Below are 17,788 nucleotides of genomic sequence, written 5' to 3' on the forward strand. Positions count from 1 at the left end.
ATATTTGATAATTAGGAAGAACTATTGTAAGTTTTGTCATATAATTATATTGATGCATGCCTAGGAACAACTGTTACATCTATGTATGTACAAAATCAAATACTATTTGTATGCCTAATTAACTCATAGTTCAGATTGCGATGAACAAATTTTTTAAAGTGAAACAGACATTTTCTATGTGTTACTAGGTATGTATAAACTACTACAAAATCTACATATTTTGCTTTACATCACATATATAATCTTTTTACATAATATATTACTATAACAATTATCATTACTTTTGTTCTCAATATCGATTAGTTCTACACGTATATCATGCTCAGCCTAAGAAGCCAATAACAATGAATGGGTCAAAAAATTATTTAGCCTTATTCATTGATACTCATTTTATTTGTAAATGTACGTACTAAAACACTCAAAACTTCTTTCTAATAATTTTCTATAAATAATTCTTATTTTTTTCCTTAAGCCAGTGTACTACCTTCTTGCCCATAAAAATTTAGAATATAAAATAAGTATGCCACGTGCATTACATGTACACTATACTAGTTACCCTTTAAAAGAGGGAGTTCATGAAAAACTTTACCTTTCCCAAAATAACCCTCCACCAAATTTAGTTACCAAACGTATCCTGAATTCATAAACCCCTTTACTCTTTCATCGGTTACGCCTATATCCTCCTCCTTTCAATTCATCGGTTACGCCCGTCATCTCCCTCGATCTTTCGTTACCTCCCCTGACTTTTAAAGATGAAGATTAATTCTCAGTTTTTCTCAGTCATCATCACCATTCTACCTCTGTCATCATCAACGCTTCACCGTTCTTCTCAGATTTTGGGAATTGGTTAGAATCTTTGCTTCTTTTTGTTTTAATTTTAAAGATTTAAAGAATAATTTCATTTAATTTGGTTCTAATTAGCCAGCATCTAATTTTTTTTCTATTTCAACTATAGGTCAAGTGTTTTTCGATCTAGGGCTTGCTTCAAGTGTTCTAATTGATCCTGTGTCAATTTCATCAGGTAAAAATTCTATTTTATGTATCCATCTGATGTACATTTAGGTCAATGATGATCATTATTACATTGGTGTATCTTTTTGTTGCTGTAATTGATTGTATTTTCTCCATTCATTTCTGCCTTTCTCTCTACATTGAGGTATTGGCTATCTGGTAATATTTGTGAGCTACATTTGGGTGGGGGGGGTTAGCCTGTGGTTTAGATGTATAATTAAAGCCTGAGTTTTCAAGATGCTTCACATGAGATTGGAGCAAACAGAAAAATTAGGTGGAATATATACATATAAGATGAAATTGCAAACCCCCTTTACTGCTGGTTTAAGAGTCAATACACGATTTACATTATAGCTCTTACTTTGCTTTTTCTGGTGGAATGTATCTTAACCATTCAAGATCGATGCTTCCATGATCCCTAACCAGCCGATTGAGGAAGTCCTGGAAAGAGGTAATCATAATTAGATTAACCATGTTCTGGAAAAACAAATTAACTATAAACTGATTTTGATGTCAATCTGTAGCTAGAAATGGTAACCATAATCTATGATAAGTATTTTTGTTATTCCATACTAAAAGGATGGCAGTGACCACAAGTTACATGAATAAATTGCAATTCAAAATGGGTATAAATGTATACTCGAAATTGATTTTGTTTGATTAATGAACTGAATCCTCTTCCATTAGACTCATCAAGATTTAACTTCTATTTAGGACATTTTTCTAGGCTTACCTTGATTCGTTCTGCATCCTCTTCCATTAGACTCATCAAGATTTAACTTCTATTTAGGACATTTTTCTAGGCTTACCTTGATTCGTTCTGCCAGCTTGTTGTTCATGCCTCGTTCTCGTCTATTTAGGACATTTTTCTAGGCTTACCTTGATTCGTTCTGCCAGCTTGTTGTTCATGCCTCGTTCTCGAATAGTATTCGATATTTCATCGACATTTGCATTCCTTAATGCCTCATAGTCCAGTGAGTCCATTGTGTCATTGCTTTGTTTTTTTTTCGCACCATCATTTTCTGCCTCTTTTCGCAGATTATCCCAGTCATCGGTCCTCTTATCACTATCAATTTTTCCCTTCTTAATCTTTGATTCATTGTTCATGGTTCCAGATGAAAGCTTCTGAGATGTGTCTTTTCTTAAATTTGACTCAGCTACACTTCCAGCACCTAAATTGTTCCCATGATTGTCATTGTTTAAATTTGAAGAAGATTGACGAGTTTCAACTGCTTGCTGAGGTCTTGCCATATGAACTTCTGCTTATCTCTCTCTTTGTTGAAACACAAGTTCATTCTCTTCTTGTTGATTTAAACATAAACAAGAAATATTTGTCTTTGAAGAGAACTCATTTTGACAACAACAATGTATCTCATTTTGAAGAGGCCTTATTCCTCCAAATGAATAAGCATGAGAGGCAACATTCGCATTGGTTGAACTTCCTGTATACGTAGCATATTGCCTGCTCATTGACTCATTTATAATCCTTTGATTTAATTCAAAAGCACCTGGAGTTAAATAAGACTGGCTATATTCATTTATAAAAACATCAGATAACTCTGTTCTCAAAGATGAGCTCGAAAAATTATGATAACCATTAGATGATTGTAGGCGGTCTAAAAATCACAATAGATAGCTTATCCAAACAAGCTCCGACAATGGAGGTCACAATCAGACGACTTCCTAATCACTGCATCCGCAACTCCACAATTGCCACAAACACTACCTCACTTCTGAGATGATTGATCTTGATGGCTGCGACAACAACACTAATATTATATTAACAACTATTAGAGATGCTGATGAGTAGTGGGATGATTTCAGAAATAAAAGGCTGGACTTAGTTGGGAACAACGGTCCTTGCAACGCTCTACAGAAGAAGTTACAAGTCAAATGGCTCCTTCTGAAACGCGGATGTCATCCCCGCGTCACCAATTTGGAAAATGACGATGACCCTCGCGTCGACAATGCACAAGCCAAACGTGAGCGACCCTCGCGTTCAATGGTGTTCAACCAACAGCGACCCTCGCGTCGACAATGCACAAGCCAAACGTGAGCGACCCTCGCGTTCAATGGTGTTCAACCAACAGCGACCCTCGCGTCGACAATGCACAAGCCAAACGTGAGCGACCCTCGCGTTCAATGGTGTTCAACCAACAGCGACCCTCGCGTCGACAATGCACAAGCCAAACGTGAGCGACCCTCGCGTTCAATGGTGTTCAACCAACAGCGACCCTCGCGTCGACAATGCACAAGCCAAACGTGCGCGACCCTCGCGTTCAATGGTGTTCAACCAACAGCGACCCTCGCGTCGACAATGCACAAGCCAAACGTGAGCGACCCTCGCGTTCAATGGTGTTCAGCTAACACCCAACTTCGCGTCTCAATTCAAAGAACACGAAGTTGGGTTCTGAACGCCAGATTGGGCGTTTGACTTGTTCAAACACGAGTCGAACGGTTTCAGAACCGTTTATCCCATGTTCTGAGGGATTTTCGCCCATGTAGGAGCAGATATAGGGGTCAGTTACAACCCCTTATCCCCCTATAAAATATCAACAAACTCGACAGAGTTAAAGGATCAGATTTTTGATAATTAGATCAGAGGCTGGATTCTTTATCATCAAAATCACTCAGGTTTGGAGATTCGGCAACGACAGCAACGAAATCCTTGGAGAGAGGATTTTTGAATCAAACTCAGAAGATTAAATCTGAGAAGATTCTTCGACAACAGAAAAACAGCTTGATCCTTAACCGAATTTTCGGTTCCAACAACTCTATTCACAGAGTTCAAACTCGTTCAGAGTTCTTAAACTCGTTCAGAGTTATTCATAAAACTTTCCACGAAAGTTCATCGTTCCCAGGAGATAAAGACGGTCGGATCGTCAACGGAGAGCAAGTTCGACGCAATCAATCGAAGGAAGCACTCCATCGCTGCCAAGAAGAACCCAGTTTTAAACAAAGGGGAAAACCAAATTCGTTTTCCTCTCTTTTGTTAATCGGAATCAAAGAAATACAAATCAATTTTCTTTATTCTTTTCATTGCAATTTTCCCCTACATACAAAAGATGGCGACTCCGCTGGGGACTAGCTTCTCCGACGAAGAAGTGGTGGCTCAGTCCGACGTCCACCTCAAGGGAATGACTGTAGAAACTCTCATCGTGGAGTTTGATCAAGCGAAATATGAGGAAGCATTATCTTCTGGATCGCTTAGCCCCAAGGCTAAGCACGATGTCCGCAAGACCTCAAAGAAGGACGATTCTGTTGTTGAAGTGCCGAAGAAAGCCCTCTCCTTCGGCCAGGAACTCAAACTGGCTCTGCTGGCGGAAGATCCCATCTCCGCGACAGTAAGACGTGCTTCAGGTCACAAACGGCCTCTGGAAGAAACGAGTCCTGTAAACGTCAATGACGTTGCTGCTAAGGCTTTGAAACCCCAGAAAAAGTGCGTGCCATCCAAGACATGTCACCTCCGAAGAATCTCAAAGAGCTCAGAGGTTTGCAGGGCAAATTGGCCTACATTCGAAGATTCATCTCAAATATTTCAGGGCGTTGCCAACCTTTCTCTAAGCTCATGAAGAAAGGAGTATCCTTTGTTTGGGATGGAGAGTGCCAAAAAGCATTCGAGGAGATTAAAAGATATCTCACTCAACCGCCAGTTCTCGTGGCCCCGACATCAGGAAAACCATTCCGGAGCTTTGTTGGCCCAGAACAATGATCAAGGTCAAGAACAAGCCATCTATTACCTGAGCCGGACTATGATGGGAGCCGAACATCGGTACAATCCGGTCGAAAAAGAATGTCTCGCTTTGGTATTCGCAATTCAAAAGATGCGACATTACCTAGTTGGACAGACAATTCACGTCATCTCCAAAGTAAATCCTTTGAGAGTGCTAATGACGAAACCATCATCTCTGAATTGCCGGCTTGCAAAATGGGCCGTTCTCTTGTCACAATACGACATGCAGTTCATGCCCCAAAAGGCGGTCAAGGGTCAAGCACTGGCAGACTTCTTAGCCGATCATCCAGTATCGGGAATATCTAAGTTGTATGAGGAGTTACCTGACGAAGTCGCCGAAACTTGTGTTACTCAAGAAGCTACGCAAGTGTGGAAATTATTCTTCGACGGTGCATCCAGAGCAAATCCTCATGGAGCGATCACCGCGGGAGTAGGAGTAGTGCTAATCTCTCCAAACGGCCATGTAATCCCAAGGGGATTTTCCTTAATCGAACCCTGCACCAACAACGTAGCCGAGTATAACGCTCTGCTATTAGGCATGTAATTTGCTGAAGAACTTGGTATTCAGCGTCTTGAAGCTTACAGTGACTCTCAGCTCATCGTTAATCAAGTCCGAGGAGAATATGAAGCACGTCATGAGGATTTGATCCCGTATTACTTCGCAGTGCTAGAGCAGGCTCAAAAGTTCGAAGGCTTCTTTATCGAATACGTGCCACGAGCTCAGAATGCTTATGCCGATGCTTTAGCCTCTTTGGCAACCTCCCTGGCCTTGCCACCAGAGGTCGAAACAACGATTCCGGTCATGGGACGTAAGCTATACTTTTCTAAGATTCCTACAGTGGAAAACTCAGACGAGACGACGTCGGGAGAAGTCTGTACGGCATTTATGGAGTTCGAATCTAGGGATTGGCGATTCTATATGGAATTCTACCAGAGGATCCTAAGGAAGCGGCCTCTATCAAACGAAAGGCCCTCCGATTCTATTACGACGCAGTCTCTCAAGTCCTGTATCGTAAATCGCATGATGGAGTTTTGCTCCGATGCCTCTCTCGGAAGGAAGCAAAAGAGGCCCTCAAGGAAGCTCACGGCGGAATGTGTGGAGCTCATCAGCCTGGAGCTAAATTAGGAGATCGCCTCCGACGCATCGGCTATTATTGGCCGAAGATGTTTTCAGACGCGTTTGACTATGCTAAACGTTGTCACGCGTGCCAAATTCATGGGGATTTCATCCACCAAGCGCCTGGAAACTTACACCCTACATCAGCGACTTGGCCATTCGAAATGTGGGGTATGGATATCGTCGGACCGATTTCCCCTCCGACATCCAAGGGACACCGGTTCATTCTAGCCGTGACCGATTATTTCTCTAAGTGGGCGGAAGCAATCCCGTTGAAAGAAGTCAAGACTTCAAACGTGATCAAGTTCATCAAGCATTACGTCATCTATCGTTTTGGAGTCCCAAGACGAATAGGTCATGACAACGGGACGCAATTCGTCAGCTTTGGGTTTCAGAGATTTTGTGACAAATTCAGAATCCAAAGTATTGCATCTACGGCTTATTATCCGCCAGCAAATGGTCTTGCAGAAGCCTTCAATAAAACCATAGTGAAGCTTCTCAAAAAGTTTGTTTCCAAGAGCCGGCGCGATTGGGATGAAAAACTGGGTGAATGCCTGTGGGCTTACCGCACAACAGTGAGGACCCCTACAAGATCTACACCATTCTCTTTGGTATATGGCTGCGAGGCTGTACTGCCATTGGAAATTCAGATCCCTTCTCTGAGAGTTGCTATTACAACGGGACTAACAGAAGAAGAAAAGCATCAACGACGTCTACAAGAACTTGAAGCCTTAGAAGACAAACGACTTCAAGCTCAGCAACAGACCGAACTATATCAAGCCCGTATTTCCAAAGCCTACAACAAAAAGGTCAAGGAACGGATTTTCAAGAGAGGCGATCTAGTGTTGGCCAACAGACGACCCATGGTGATGACACACAAAACCAAAGGGAAGTTCAATCCTAAATGGGAAGGGCCCTTCGTAATAGAATCAGTCTATTCGAACGGAGCATACCGCCTCATCAATCAAGAAGGAGACCGGCTCATGGTGCCAATTAATGGGAAGTTCCTTAAGAGATATTTCCCGTAAATCATGTAGCCCCCTAAACCCCAACCAAATCAGGCTGGGGGTTGTCCATTCATAGTGTAATTCTATCTTGTATTTCGTCATGTTAACACTACACCTCTGACGATTGTAATTTGATGGAATTATTCTAAATAAATAATAAAGGGAATTTCGATAACATTTGCATTATTTTCTATTGTCTTGAACCAGATTTCAACAAAAAGAGACGATAAAGAGCAAAAGTGATATCGTTTCCATTCAATGTTGTTCCTTAATCAAAAAAAAAAAGGGTCAAGAGCTAAACATCAGGCTTCATTAACTTGAGGGTTTTTAGCCTAGACTTGAAGGCAGAGAGTTTCTCCCGGTGAGCCGCTCGAACTTGTTCCTCGATCTCCTTTCTGAGTTCTGCTTCAATAGGAAGAGTAGCAACAATGTCCTTACGAGTCTGCTCAGCTGCGTGGAGTGTACGGCAAAATTTTGTATAAATTTGGCCACTTTTATGCTCAAGCTCTTTTCTGACATCCTCATAGTGGGCCAATTGAGCTTTCTTCTGGTCCAACTCGGCCTCTAATCGAGCGATAGTCTCTTCAATAACACGGATATCAGAAGCAACATGTTTGATTTTAGCGTATGCTTTAGAGTGTCGCTTCCTTAAAGTTGATATGCGGGCCTTTTTATCAGATAGTTCCTTGCGAAGATTCCCTGGGTGATGCGCTCTCGAGATTATCGCCAAGGAAAGAGCCGGCTCCACTTCAGAATCTAAATTGGCGCGCTGTAATTCCCTGAAAGCTGTCAATTCTGCCATCAAAAGAGTGATCCCACCCTGGCAGTGCTCAGTCCAGGATGCATCCCCTTTGGCCTTGATGTCGTCCAAACATTGGCTCAAAATGGATTTACAGTCTTCAAGAGAAGCCCCCTCAACACTGATCATACCAATAATTGTTTGCATCCAACGTTCCAGTTCATCAATTGATTTCTTCAGAGCTCTTGAGTGTGGAGGAGGAAGAGTTGGATAGATTGGATCCGTATGATCATCTTGAACAGGTGTTGGAGCAACTTCAGAAGAAGGACCCTCTCCGGCCCTATCGTCTTCAGGAACTAAGGGGATCGATTGGGGCATTTCGTCCTCTCCGTCAGTAGAACGCTCAACGAGCGCAGACTTCATCGCATCCTCCATTAATTTGGCCCTCTTGGAATTCTTGGCCATGACAGGTATCCGCTTACGGATTCTCCTGTCATACTCACTTTGCTCAGCAGCAGAAAGAGCTTTCTTACCCGATCTTAGAGAACGAGGTGTAAGAACGGACTCTTCTGCAGGAATCACCTCAGTTGTCTTTTCTTCGGGAGAATCATCAATTGGCTCTCCCTCTCCAATTCCCGTAGGAACCTCTTCCTCAGAAGGTTCTACTGTGGACAAGTCTTTAGGACCTTCAACGGCACCGGTCGCTTCCTGTTCACAAGATAGGTATTCTTCCATCCCTGGTAGACGAGTACTCGCAGAACTACTCCGTGAACGGTATAATTCCCGAATCTCGTTTATACATGAAGTATAAACGTCATATTCCGGAATCTGAGAAGCTTCAACAAACCACTGGCGGAAATCCATAACAGTAGAGCAGCCGGGTGGTGAATGGGGTAAAGTAAATTGCGCATGGGATCCCCCGGCGGAGAAAAAGTACCATGCGCGAGCTCCTTCGTATAAATTCCCAATCTGAGCTAACGCCGGGTTAGGATTGCCAACATAGAGTTGGTCATATCCAAACTGTCTCGCGAACCGAGAAGGCATGTAAGGCTCGATTACGCACTTCTCCCGTGAGCGATAGACCAGGTAGCCCAACCTGATCATAAGAAGCCAGCTGAATGTACCCTCTTCCAAAGAAGACGAGCCTTCAAAAAGCAAATCCATGAAACGAGCATCCTTAACATCAGCCCCGTCAAAGTTAGGCCGTCAAAGTTAGGAGCACAGCAGAAAACCCGGTACTTATCTTCTCGGGATAGAAGCTGTCGAGCCCTGACTATATAAGAACTAGTCCACGTGGCCGACTCCAATCTTTGTACGAAGGGAGTATAAGCATCATCCCCTTCATGCCCTCCCGTCATTAATGAAGGGCAATGCAACACGAACCAGGCCATTAAATATGTGTATGGCACTGGTACACGTGGTTGAGGAGCTTTTCCAGTTTTCTTCTTAGCGGCTTTGACTCTCGAAGCACTGAGGAGTTCTGAAGTCAACACCCTCAGGCCATTCTGAATACAGCCAACCATAGCAGTAAGGAGGCTCACAGGTCTCCCATGCGCTAGCAAAACAGCTGGGTACACTACCTCAGCTAATATTGCCTCTATCGGTCTTGACGGTACTACGCACCGCTTCAACCAAATCATGAAGAAGCCTGCAAGCAGAGCCGTGTCAGAGATAGGAACTGTGGCTTGGTAGTGAAAACTTTCAAACTCGGCACCAGCTTCAAAATCATCCTCTGCATGCTCTGTCTTATAGGTAGCACTGGAAGCTGTAATTCGAGCTTTGGCATCCTTACGAGAGATCACAGCAACCCGAGATACGGCTACATCTTTCCGGTTTAAATTCTGAAAGAGGTAGTCTGCCCACGTGGTATGCATAATGCCCCCTCCACGCATCCCAAAGACTTGGGCACATATGTGGAAGTGGCACATCAGCTCCCAGAAAGTAGCACAAATTTCCGGGTGCGCCACCTTCAGTAGAGAAAGTTCCTCGGTGGTGGGAATGAACTCCTCGTAGGGCATTTTTCCAAGCGACAGCCCCGACACTGCCTGCATCTCATGAAGAGCAAAACCTAACTCTCCAGCAGGCGTAAAGAATGTGCAGCTGTCAGGGTTATATTTCTCCAACATAGCGAAGAAATTATGAAGACTCTGCACGACTCCCCGTCGAACAGCTAATACAGGAATTGTGAGACCCGATTGAGCGAGCGATTCCTTAAGCTCCTCAAGAACAAAGTCAACCATGCGGGTCCACCAACCTCCTTCGCCAGAACAGACCCATCCAGGGGACCTGAACGTCTGTCTCCGAGGCGCCATTGATGCAGTCGATCGGAGGAAATTCCTTTGAATGAGGGAGACGAAGACCGTCGGAGATCTCACCGGAATCAAACGAGAATTCTCGTTCTTGAAAATAGTCGAAAGTCTTGAAAGTCAAGTGACTTTTGATATGACCACTCAGGTCTATTTATAACAGCCACCAAGCTGTTAAGATGGCACAGGATTCTAGGAATGAATCCCAACCATCTTTCAAAACGCGAAGCTCACATCCGCGTTCAAGTTTCCCAAATGCAAAGCCCAAGCCAACGTCACAAGGCCTGAGCCTCGCGTTTCAAATATTAAACGCGAGGGTCACCTCAGCGTTGCAATTCTTTTAAATGAAGAATATGCACTGGTAAGCCTACTTAACAGAGTGGTAATCAAAACCTCTGTATCTCTTCAGCAGAATTCAAATTCTCATTGGGTTAATACTACACCCCAAAATCCACTTATCAATTCTCAAAAAATAGAATGATAAGTCTCCAACTCATTGTCGATTTATTGGCTCTCCTCAGCAGAGCAATAAATAACTCGTTTTCAGTGGGGTAATAAACTCCCCCAAAATCTTGATCAAATCACAAGTCTTATAACTCATCACTCCGATGATAAAACATATAGCAGTTCTCCCCTGTGAGACGCTATAATATTCTTTCCCCACAAATGTCACGTTAAAATTACACCTCTGACAAAATCAACTTATCGATTCTCGTCAATAGAACGATAAGTCCTCAAAATTGCCCTGATCGCAATATTTCTTCTGTCACGTTAAAATCACACCTCTGACAAAATCAACTTATCGATTCTCGTCAATAGAACGATAAGTCCTCAAAATTGCCCTGATCGCAATATTTCTTCTGTCACGTTAAAATCACACCTCTGACAAAAATCAACTTATCGCTTCTCGTCAATAGAACGATAAGTCTTCAAAATTGCTCCGATCGCAATATCTCTCTTGCTAAGTTAAAACTACACCTCTAGCATTTATAGACTTCTTTCAGTGTTTAAAGCAAAACATAACACAGGAAGAATTCTATTAGTCAACCCTATTATGGGAGTATTCGTCCTCAGCAGTTTGAAACTTTCTAGAGTTGTCTTAAATGATAATAAAGAGAGTTCTCTGCAACAGAACCATTGTGGAGGTATATTCTAAGTCAGGAATACATCTCAGGCATTTCTCGTGACTTGTATTTAAAATCAAAAAATGATAAATGCAAGAAACAATGAGAAGTCAATATCACTTTTTATTCAAGAACCAAAAGAAAGTGATACAAAACAAACTTTGTTCTTGTCAAAAGAACATTACAGAAACCAAACTCACTCATGCATTAAATCAAAAGAGATGAGTTGAGCCTTGAGTTCAGCTAACTCCGCCTCGTGGTTAGCTCGCACCATAGCTTCAGCCTTTGCTCGAAGTTCATCCTCGCTGGGTATGATGATGGCCGCCATTTCCTTTCTGACGTCTTCCAGAGCCTGAGCTTGTGCATGATACTCCAAAGTACTAGCTGCATTCTGGGTACTAAGGATGTTGACAATGCCTTCTTCGCGGGAGAGTTCAGCTTTCAATCGCAGGACTTCGGCTTCAGCTTCAACCAGTCTGTCCCGAAGCGAATTCATAGAAGCAGTTGAGCGTTCTAGTTCTTCTCGCTTCCGAGTGTTACGCTCACGAAGCTCTGCAATCTGACGCTCTTTTTCAGCTAAGTCCCGTTCTAGCGTCTCTCGGTGTATCACCTCAGCGACCTGAAGACTAGCCAAAGTGGACATAATTTGCGGCTGAAGGTCACTATGGCCCATGGTCTCGAAGCGTTGTAATTTCGCCTCCAAACGAAGGATAATCTCTGAGCAGCGTTCGAACCATCGAGTTTCGCCCACACTCCTGACCCCGTTTAAGCCTGCTTCCAGCAGAGGTCGAAAGGAGTTCAAAGTTCCTTGACCATTCATCAAGGACTCGACTACCGTCTTCGCAAGACTGTTTAGGTACACCAAGGAGATTTGGAGGAATTTAGGTGCATTAGCGAGACTGACAATTGCACCTGAAGATACCCCTTCAGCAGCTGAGATGGAGGCGTTAAGATGATGACTAGCAGGCGATCCAGGTGCTGAAGCTGCAGAGGCGATTGAAATGTTCAATTGCGAAGGGCTTGAGGTCAAAGCCATCAATGCTTTCGCTTGAGAAGAGCTTGGCCCAGCCTCCGTTGGGGTGAGCGAGATCTTCATCACCGCTTTTGGTGAAGTAGCCACTACAGAAGGGTCAGGCATGGATTGCTCTTGCATAGGGGCTGATACCTGCATGAGCTGTTGTTCCGGAGGAGGAGTAGCGGCAGTGGTTTCAGGCAACGCTACAGGCGGAACAGTCGCCGTAGGAGAACCAGGTAAATGTTGCTCTTCTAAAGGAGCCGACACTTGCGCAGGTTCTTGCTCTAAAGGAGCAGCTGAAGTAGTCCCGGGAGTAGGTGAACCTGCACGAAAAAACGGTCGGAACGCAGAAAAAGCATGTGGAAGAAGTCGAAACAAACCAAGCTTACCGGTAAGATAAAAAGGAGTATAACCTGATGCTTTATCAGACGGGACCTTGGGAGCATCATCATCAAAAGTGGTGACGTCATCAATGGAATCATTCTCATCGTCATCTTCACCTTCACCTGACATGTTGCCAACATCAGCGTCCTCATCACCTCTATCTCTGTCAACTGCATCACCAGCTGGGGAGTCGTCATAGTCAACTCGCTCCTCATCACCCGGAACAGCTGAAGACTCCGGAAGACTTGCACCAGCGGCTGGTCTTTTCATAAGTCCCGTTGTAGGACTAGGCATTAAATCATCAGCTTGTGACATTAATGCTGAAGGAGAAGGAGGTGGATTATCTTCGAGACCCCCTGGCTCCAACGCAGGAGACCTAGGAAGATCCATCACCGGAGCAGATTCTGCATCTGCAACCATTAATTCATCTTCTTCGTCCTCAGGAGGATGATAAGAAGAACCTTCGCCCGACAGAGCTGGACCATGAGAACGAAGTCCCGCTCTATGCGGCAGGCCAGCCACAGATGATTCCTGTGGTTCGTCATCTTTAGCAGCTTTAATGGCCTCAGCCATCAACTTGGATTTTTGTTGGCCTCTGGGGGGAGAATCCACCAGCAACTTTCGACGGATCTGCTTATCATACTGGCCAGCTTCATCAGCAGAAAGTTTTCTTTTCCCCGCTGCTCTTGTCATAGGAGGATCAGCCGCTCGTTGTTCTTCCACTGGAACAGGCTCAGCTCCTTGTTCCTCTTCCTGTTCGGCAGGCTGACTCTCGATGGATAGAAACTCATCGATCCCCCTCAAGCGAGACGTCTTAGACCCCTTTCTTGAATTATACATATGCCTAATGTCCTTCAGGCAAGATGTATTCAAGTTGAAGTTGGGAGTCTGAGAAGCAGCGTAATACCAATTGCAGAAGCTGATGGAGGTATAGGAATTAGCAGTTTTGTGGGGAAGCTTGAAGATGGCTTTGGTACAACCTGCCACAGAATAATACCAAGCCCTGGCTCCTTCATATAAGTTGGCTATAACTGAGAGTTGAGGACGAGGGTTCCCGACATACAACTGATCATACCCAAATTGGCGAGCGAACCTGTAGGGTTGGTAAGGCTCGACGAAACAGTTGGCGCCTTGTCGAAAGATCAGGTAGCCTGGCCTGATGGATAAAAGCCAATGGAAAACCCCCCCGCTCAGCTGAGTGAATCCATTAGGACCCGCCGTATCCTGATATTCTGCTCCATAGACACCGCCCTCGAAATCAGGGAAACATCGGTAGATATGGAAGTTAGTGTCCCGTGCTAAGATTTGGCGGATCCTAACCATGTACCCCCCTTCCCATTTCGCGGACTCTAGTCGCTGCACAAATGGGATGAATGAGTCTCCCGGGGGAGAGGCTGCACTCATTATAGGAGGACAGTGGAGCACGTACCAAGCCATCAAATATGTATATGGCATCGGCACCCGGGGATTGGGAGTCTTGAAGGTCTTGTGGCCCTCAGACTCCACCTCTGTAACATCAACAAATTCAGAGGCCAACTCCCGTAATCCGTACTGAAGACAACCCACCATAGCGCTGAGGAGGCTCACAGGTCTCCCGTGTGCCAAGAGAACAGCCGGGTAGACCACCTCAATAGCAAGGGCATCGATCGGCCTGGTAGGAACGACGCAACGTTTGAGCCACAGCATCAAGAATCCAGCTAGCAACGCCGCGTCGGAAATTGGAATCAGAGCTTGATAATGAAAGCTCTCAAACTCTGTGTGAGCCGGGAAAACATCTTCCTTGGCCTCGTTAGTGTAATGGGAGGTAGCGTCGTCAATACGAGCCTGAACCTCCTCCAAAGTACTGGCAGGCAAGCGGGTCACTGAATCTCCCTTAGTGGTCAAGTTATGGAATAAATATTCCGCCCAAGACACTTGCTTGATGCCGCCTCCACGGACCCCCGTCAGCTGCATGCAAATGTGGAAGTGACACATGACTTCCCAGAGAGTGGCATAAATTTCCGGACTGGTCTTCTTTAAAATCTGGAGTTCCGCCGATCCCGGAACAAATTCTTCATACGGCAGATCCCCGAGAACAAGACCCGAGACTTCGTGCATCTCGTGAAGAGCGAAGCCTAGCTCCCCCACAGGGGTGAAGAATGTGCAACTATCAGGATTATACTTCTCCAGTATAGTGAAGAAGTGAAAGTGGCTCTGGACGATCCCAAATTCAGTAGCCCGCACAGGAACCAGCAACCCAGCTTGAGCGAGGGGAGCTTCTAATTCCTTCAGAACAAACTTGGTCATCTGGGCCCACCATCCCGCCGCCGGAGAATGAACCCAACCAGGAGTTCTAAATCCTTGCGCGGGAAACTCTCCTTTCTTTTCCAGGAATCTCTTAACGAAGGTCTTTGCCGGACTGGGTGCTTCGCCAAGGGGATACTCCTTAGCAAATAAACTCGGCCGTAAAGCTGTCACCTGCCGATTATAACCAACGGTGCGGACCCCATAGAAAGTCAGAGTTCCGAGAGCAACCCCATCTTGATCCTTAACCAGGGGCCAATCCATACGCCTCGGGACGGAAGCGCATTGGAAATAAGATAGGGGGAACATCCTCTCCATGTTGGGCAAGAAAAGGTTGCGGTCCTCAACTCTCCGCAGCCACTTATAGTCCCCATCATAAGCAGTGCTTGCGTTGAAGTCAACAAAGTCCCCGAAGAGATATCCAGGTTTGGTTATGGGCTTACGGCTTGGGCTTTCAAGTCGAGCGTCCGAAACCAACGTCCTGAGAGTGTCATGAGAAGCTTGGGTGATCAGTTCCACGCGACTCTTCTCCCTCATCCGGAAAACCGGGAGTTCTAAACGCGAGCTGAAAGTTATGTTCATGTCTGCACCACCTTCATGTCCAAAGTGGTGGCGAAAAAGAAGAGGCTCGCTGGTATGGCGCACTACAAAAAGAAGAAAAGAGTTAGACAACTCAAAATCAGACAAGTTCAGACGCGAAGGTCGAACCCCGCGTCAAACAAGTTCAGACGCGAAGGTCGAACCCCGCGTCAAACAAGTTCAGACGCGAAGGTCGAACCCCGCGTCAAACAAGTTCAGACGCGAAGGTCGAACCCCGCGTCAAACAAGTTCAGACGCGAAGGTCGAACCCCGCGTCAAACAAGTTCAGACGCGAAGGTCGAACCCCGCGTCAAACAAGTTCAGACGCGAAGGTCGAACCCCGCGTCAAACAAGTTCAGACGCGAAGGTCGAACCCCGCGTCAAACAAGTTCAGACGCGAAGGTCGAACCCCGCGTCAGACAATCTCAGACGCGAAGGTCGAACCCCGCGTCAGACAATCTCAGACGCGAAGGTCGAACCCCGCGTCAGACAATCTCAGACGCGAAGGTCGAGCCTCGCGTCAGAAAAGTTCAGATGCGTGGGTCGACCCTCGCGTCAAAAATCTGAGACGCGGAGGTTAAACCCCTCGTCAAGAAGATTAAACGACGGGGTCCAGCCCCGCGTTATGGGAACGAGTTTCCTCGTTAATTTCAAGATCAGAACTTGCCGGAGCAAGTTTAATGACCACGAAGGTCGTACTCACCACCGATCAAAGGAAGCTGGGGCGTCACATTCGCCTGAGCAGCGGCGCCGCCGGTCGGCACCGACGGTGCAGATCCCCGAACCGTAGCGGCATCAGGCTTGGAAGCGACGTCGGACTTGGAGGACTTCTTTGGTGCCATTGAATCTCGTCGGAGAAGAAGAATAGTTTTCGCCGGAGATGAAAACGAAATTTCTTTTTCGTTAAATTTTCAAGAAGAGTCAAATGACTCTTGATTTGACCCCTAGCGGTCTATTTATAGACAGCTATGAGCTGTCAAATCCTAACGGACGGGATTCGAGGCCATCAGCCCGCCCAAGCTCGACCCTCGCGTTCGAGTTGATTCAGCTTCCAAACGCGATGCTCACCTGCGCGTTCAAATTTCCCAACGCTGGGCTCACCCACGCGTTCCAATTCTCAAATGCAGAAGGCATCTCTGTGTTGAGACCACCATGAACAGCAATTTCTTGGTTACCAAGGCGACCAAAGCCAGGAAGAAACAAACGACTCCACTGGGGAGTCTGTTGGAGGAGTACAGATAGAGTACAGTCAACAACGGCGAAATCATCTGACTCGATCAGGCGGGAAGAGCAATCAATCCACCAAATTCTGGGATCCAAAGTATTCCGAAAATTCGTCCCAGTCAACCGCGAACTTTCGGAAACTTTGGAGGGGGTTCTGTAGGTTGTCTAAAAATCACAATAGATAGCTTATTCAAACAAGCTCCGACAACGGAGGTCACAATCAGACGACTTCCCAATCACTGCATCCGCAACTCCACAATTGCCACAAACGCGACCTCACTTCTGAGATGATTGATCTTGATGGCTGTGACAACAGCATGGCTAATATCGTAGCAACTATTAGAGATGCTGATGAGCAGTGGGACGATTTCAGAAATAAAAAGTTGGACTCAGTTGGTGAGTTGCTTGATAGAGAGCTATGGGCGAATATTCATCTTTAAGACACTATGGATGTTGATTCCCGTCTAGCTCCTACAACGAAAGCTACAATCAAATAGCTTTCGGGTCGATGATCGAAACATACAGCCGAATAGTTGCTTGGTAGAGAGCTGAGGGCAGATATTCGTCTTTAAGACACTATGGATGTTGATTCCCGTCTAGCTCCAACAACGAAAGCTACAATCAAATAGTTTTCGGATCGGCAGTCGAAAGCGGTAAATAGAGGACTTTTACAATTCAACGACACTTCTGACGACTGATGAAAACTCTATACAGCAGTCTTCACAATCTACAGTGAAAGTTACAATCTGACGGCTTTCACACCCCACAACAGCTAAAGCTAGGATTATTGAACAACGGTCCTTGCAACGCTCTACAGAAGAAGTTACAAGTCAAATGGCTCCTTCTGAAACGCGGATGTCATCCCCACGTCACCAATTTGGAAATGACGACGACCCTCGCATCGACAATGCACAAGCCAAACGTGAGCGACCCTCGCGTTCAATGGTGTTCAACCAACAGCGACCCTCGCGTCGACAATGCAGCGACCCTCGCGTCGTCAAGCCACGGCGACCCTCGCGTCGTCAAGCCATAGCGACCCTCGCGTCGTCAACCAACAGCGACCCTCGCGTCGATAATGCACAAGCCAAACGTGAGCGACCCTCGCGTTCAATGGTGTTCAACCAACAGCGACCCTCGCGTCGTCAATGCACTGTTCAACCAACAGCGACCCTCGCGTTCAATGGTGTTCAACCAACAGCGACCCTCGCGTCGTCAATGCATAAGCCAAACGTGAGTGACCCTCGCGTTCAATGGTGTTCAGCTAAC

This window comes from Asparagus officinalis, chromosome 5 (genome assembly GCF_001876935.1).
Source record: "Asparagus officinalis chromosome 5, Aspof.V1, whole genome shotgun sequence".
In the NCBI taxonomy this organism is placed as follows: domain Eukaryota; kingdom Viridiplantae; phylum Streptophyta; class Magnoliopsida; order Asparagales; family Asparagaceae; genus Asparagus; species Asparagus officinalis.